Source organism: Vigna radiata, chromosome 3, assembly GCF_000741045.1.
Source record: "Vigna radiata var. radiata cultivar VC1973A chromosome 3, Vradiata_ver6, whole genome shotgun sequence".
Lineage (NCBI taxonomy): Eukaryota > Viridiplantae > Streptophyta > Magnoliopsida > Fabales > Fabaceae > Vigna > Vigna radiata.
This window is the reverse complement of record NC_028353.1, coordinates 3200280-3206728: the sequence shown is the minus strand read 5'-3', so window position 1 is coordinate 3206728 and position 6449 is coordinate 3200280.

Genomic DNA, 6449 nt, shown 5'->3' with positions numbered 1-6449 from the left:
TCGGTGCCTGTCTTCTTTCTCAATGCACACAACATGACAGAACTCAAACAGAAACACCAACCAGACAAAGCTACCCAATCCTACACTACACATTGCATACGTTTAAAAAAAAGAAGAAATTAAAAGAAACTAACCTGTCGAAGCAAGAACCACCGCCTCACATCGCCGCAACACCCGCCGCACCAGCACCCTCTGCGCAGCAACCACAACCGCACCGCCCAACAGCACCAGGCCGCACAAACAGAACCTTCGAGGAGTGGGAGAGTGAGAGTTGCAGAGCATTTGGAGGAGGAGCGTTTTAAAAGCTTTGGTGGGGTGGGGGTGGGAATACGAAAAGGAATATGAGTATGTGTGTTTTGACTGAGGCAGACTGTAAAAGAGGTAGGGTAGGTTAAATAGGGATAAAACGGTAAAAATAAAAAAACATAAAGGTTAATTTTGTATTTAAAAAAAAGTCCAAAAAAATTGGGGGGGTGGGGGTTGGAACTGGGGAGGTACAGGGAGTAACTCCCATAAATGAGCTGGGTTGGGTTAACTCACTAAGTGACCAACTCGTGGTGAGTCTGGCCGGGTTGCCCATTTGACAACTCCACATGACAGTGACAGCGACAATATCATGTGTCATTAATGGAAAAATTGTCATGTGAAAAATCTCAATTTAATCATTTTATTTGGATTTTGTCTCAATTTAGTCATAATTATTTTAAAATTGTAGCAACTTCATCCCTATTCAAATTAAAACCAAATTTAACTTTTATACATATATATAATGATATTTTCATTAAAATTGATACTTTTATTAAATTTATTTAACAATATTAAATTTATTTAAATTTATATTTTATATTAAACTTTATTTAAATTTTGTTTCAAATATTTTTATATTTTATATTTTAATTTTATATAAGATTAATATCAAGCGAAAGTTAAACCGACCGGGTTAACATATTTTATCACCTCTAATAAATGTTATAATTGTTGTAATGATTTTTTTATTAATATTTTTAATAAAATTAAGTTTATTTAAATTAATATTTTGTATTTAATTTTATTTAAATTTTATTTTTAAATTTTAAATATATTTATTTGAAATTGTTATAATATTATTTTAAAATTTTATATTTGAATTTATAATATTGTTATTTTTAAACTAACTCTAACATTTATATTGAAATTATTAATATATAAATATTTGAAACAAAATTTAAATAAAATTCAATGTAAAATATAATTTTAAATAAATTTAATATTGTTAAAAATATTTAATAAAAATATTAATTTTAATGAAAATATCTTTATATGTATATAAAGTTAAATTTGGACTTAATTTGGAAGGGATAAAATTGCTCCAATTTTAAAAAAAGAAATTAAAACTAAATTGAGACAAAACACATATAAAAAGACTAAATTCATATTTCTCACATGACATTTTTCTCTACAAAGACACGTTACACTATCATTATCACGTCACTCTATCTCTATCACATGATAGGTTCTTCATTTGACACGTGGGAAGTTTTTTTTTATGAAGAAGAAATAAAATTTAAAAAATTTAAAAAATTAAAAATACCACAAACTAACATAGGTACTATTGAGTTAACTTCTCAATACCTTACAAATAGAAAAAGTCAAATTGCATCACATTTTCAAAAATAAGAATTCAATTAAAATTACTAAAAACCTTAGGACCGAGTTGAGATTTCAGTACAGATAAAAGAATCATAAGAGGGTTTTAACCAAAGTTTTGATGATATTTGTAATTTAACTCCTCAACAAATTAAAATGTTTCTTAGGGTGAGAGTAAATCTTACGTAACATATGTATCTTCAAACATAATTTAATTAATTATATTACTTTAATAAATTGACTCATAAAATATAATTGTCTTTACATATTTAATGATTTATTATATATGTATATATGTATGTACATATATAACTCAAATTGTTAATAATCTCTCACTAGTTATAAATATATATCGTTATAAATTGTTATATGTTATATGCCTTGAGAATTTTCAAAAAATCTTTTTTGTTGATTACATCCGAATGTAGAATCAAAACAGTTTTTATTATATAACAATAATAACTAATGGTGACAAAACTAAATGACATGAACTCATCATAAACATATAATGTGAAAATTATGTGAAGATGACACGTCTATTTTTAGTTGACATAAAAATCTTAATATACATAGTTTAATCTATGAAGAATAAACCATATATTTATAAACGACTATTGACTTATCTTTTTATTGTTATATACTGTCTACATTATGTTCAAAAGTAAGTTTTCTTCATCTTTGCATAACATTGCTCCTAAAGTATTAGTTTCGACTAAGGCTATTTTATAATAACTTGTATTATTTTAATATATACTAATTACTTAAATTTTATATATTATATATTAGTATAATAAGCAACAAGAAAGTCTTGAATACTATATTATATACTGGATATGAACTATAACTTGTGTTGGTCTCAAACATTCTTAGATAAGATAAAATATTAAAAGATTAATCTTTGATATATATTGTTATGAAATAATTAATATTCATTTCTTACTATAACTTTTTGATAATGTTGAGATATAAGACGATTGAAAAAAATAGGACGAATTGATTGCAGGGTAAAAATTAGTTCATTATGTATATTTATTATTTATTTAGTATTATATTTACCATTTAGACCAAATTTAAGTAAAATCCATTATTTGATTTAAATTACTGTCAATTATGTTTGTAAACATAACATATTTGAGTTTATTACAATTGTAAGAACTTAAAAAAAACAATACATATAAAATCTGCTATGATGTTAAGGTTATAATCAATTTAATATATGAATGCAAATACTAAATAAGTTATGACATTAATCAATCTAATCCTTTCGAAAAATATTTTGAAAAGTATAAAATTCATTCGATCTAATCATTAAATAAATTAAATTTGTTCTCTAAACGATGTAATACATCTAAAATATTACTTTAGGATCGTGATTTAATATGTTTTCTAATATAGTTTAGCCATAGTGTTTTACCTTAACAATGCAACTTCTTGAAATGATAACTCTTATTACAAAGTAAAATGAATTTGGATTACCCGCAGTTATAAGAAACGTTTATGATATTCGAAGTTTATATTTAATGGTTGAGCTCTTAATTTTTGTTGTTGCATGTTTAATATATTATAAGAATCTTATTTAGTATAAATATCTCTGATTCTTCTTCCATTATCAGTAAATGTCACTTTTCAAAAATAAAATAATCATATTGTATAAATTTACATTATTTCATTTCATTTAATAAAGATATTTATTTTAGTTTTAAATAATAAATTCAAAACATGTAAAATTTACTTAGTTACATATGTATAATTATCTAAACTATCGTTGTCTATTTTTATGTTATCATTACAATACATTTCTAGTGCAACATTCAAATTTCTCAATCATTTCAAAGCAACTTATGTTATCCTTACCCATCTTTTTCTTTTCAACCCCTTTCAATTTAATTTCTTTTAAAATTAAATTATATAATTAAGTTACATTATATTGTGATTTATTTTATATAATAAACATAGATATAATTTATATGATTAAAGATGTTTTCTGATTCTTAATTTATTATATTAACAAAATATTTATATATTATAAATGTAACTACATAAAAATATTTATCTTGTATAATACATATATAAGGTAAAATGCTACCGAGTGAATAACTAAATAACTATCAAATTCTGTTATTTTACAGCCATGAATAATGAATTTATGAAGCATTTCGAAATGAATTAATTTAATTTTTCTTATTTAACCTAGAAGTGTGGTGTGGGGGACTATTAATTAAATAAGACTAGGGTTGTGTGACTTTTGTTATTGGTTCTTTAAAAGTTTTTCATTTGAATTTGGTGTTGTTCTGTTCTCTCTGTCCCATGCAGTTTCATAGCATTCAATGTTCTGTTCCCCATTTCAATCATACTACTGCTATGTGTACTCTTTATTTTCAACCATGGAATCATCCATTAAAAATTCAACATTTTATTTTATTTTTCCATTGTTCAAATTCCAATTGAGAAAATATCTCATAGTTAAATGTATATGTGTATTAGTTATTTAAAATATAAAAAAATAAAGTTTATCAGCACATTATGTTAACTGAGCTGATTTAGTATTAGTTTATTATACTGCAAAATAGTGTTCTTAAAAATGGACTACAAGATCGAGTTCGATGCATTATAGGTTGATTATTTAGTGAACTAATTTAACTCGACTTATTTAGTAATAAGTTAGAAAACTTTGAATTCGGTTCGATTCATCACAGGTGGATGTGTTAAATAGATTAGTTTATTGACTCACTTAATTACATTTTTTAAATAAAATAAAATTATAATTTTTTTATAATTTAAATTTAAATAAATTTCACTCTTAAAATGATGTTAAACTCAAGACAATTCAAAATATATAGAAAAAATAAAAAATAATCTTTTTTGGTAACCGTCATGGCAAGTAAAGAGAGTATTTTTTAGAATTTCACAAGATAATAAATTAATAAAATAAAATTAGGCGAGTTGGTGAATCAATACAGATGAATCAAGTTTAAATGAACTGGATTAAAAATTGACCTACATAAAAAAGATGTATTTTTTCAAACCCAACTTAACTCAAACTCAGACCAAATTGATCTTTGGATTGTATCCCATTTTCACAACTCTACTGCGAAAACAGAAAAAAATGATATGAAGTAAATAATATAAATCAGTTTAAGTTATTAAAAGAAATTAAAGTTTAAACCTAAGACACAACATTATGGTTTCCCATTACACTATATGAGAAACAAGTACAAGGAAAAAAATTATTCTCATTTAAAGTATGGTCACTTTAATTTAGAGAATTCCAATCTCTTTCATAGTTAAAGATATTTATATGAAAATATTTTGTAAAAGTTCCCTAACTAATCTTAATCTTAAATAATAAAAGCATATGTAAGAAACATAGAATCCTAGATATCAGAAAAATAGATTCTGTTGTATGAAAGATTTAATATTATTTTGTGAGTTCCTAAGTTCTCAGTAATAAAATGTTTTTTTCTCACATTATGCCAAATATGTAAATTTAATATAGATTTTGAGAAAGACAAAGTTCAATTATTACCTTCAAAATTTAACAGTTAAAACAAAATTAACCTATAAATTAAAAAAAATAATAAAATTGTGCCTGTAAATAGAAAACATGTTTAGCAAGAATACATTTTTATCATCAAAACGAGTTATAAAGTTAAGTTAGATAATTCATACATTTTTCTTTTGATATTTACTTAATAATAATAAAAAGTATACAAGTGGTTATAATTTTTAATTATAAAAAATCAAATTTAATACTATGTAGTTTTTAACCTTTAAAAAAATAAAGTGATTAATATGTTTTGAATTTTCAACGAAACATCAATTTTCTATTTTGTTTTCTTTTCCTAAAAAAAATGCTCGTTATGTCTCAATAAAAATAATTTATTTATCGAAAAAATGGAGTTATTTGAATAAAATTATTTCAATATATGAGATAAATGCGACCGAAGAAACATGTGGCATTTAGAAAACATATAAAATGAGCATTTTTCTTATTATGAAGAATGTAAATTATAACAAATTTACGACTACTTAACAAAAAAGAAAAAAAAAATCATGCGTACCTTTCTTTTACATACAGTATTATAATATGTAGTTTTAATTTTCCATATTATTAAGAATCCTATTTTATCATACAAATTTTGACATATAAATTAAAATATATGATTAATTAAACATCTTAAAATATATTAAAAAAACTATTAAATATTTTGTATTATATTAATAAAATATTTACGTCATTAAATATTACACTGTAAGAAAAAGAAGCATATCAATTATTCAGAAATAAACGTAATTGCAATTGTTTTTTCTTTCGTAACTTTATTATATCCATTTAATACACACAGGGTATGAAATAGTTTAATTAATTAAAATATAAGAAAAAAGAAAATGTATGTATGACTAATTTAATATGAAACCAAAAATTTCGTATATATTTAAAAAACTAAAACGTGAAAAAAAATATAACTCATATGGGAGCGTTTTTAATTTGGAAAAATAAGGATATTTAAATCTTAAAAGAAAACTAGAAAAGTTGAGCATAATTATAAAAGCAAAAGATAAAAAGTACCTAAACCAAACCAAAATTGTCATCATTAATAGCTATCTAACTCTTTTATAAGTGTAGTTTGTGTAGTCTAAGATGTTGATTAAAAAAATGAGTAAGAGAGATAAAAGAGAGAAAGAAGAAAGAGAGGAGGGTGTGTGAAGCAAAGCAAATGACCGAACAGTCTCACAAGTTCTCCTCCACCCACCATTTTCAACCATTAGAAGAAGAAGAAGAAGAAGCAATGCAGGCATAGCACAAGAACATCATCAAACAC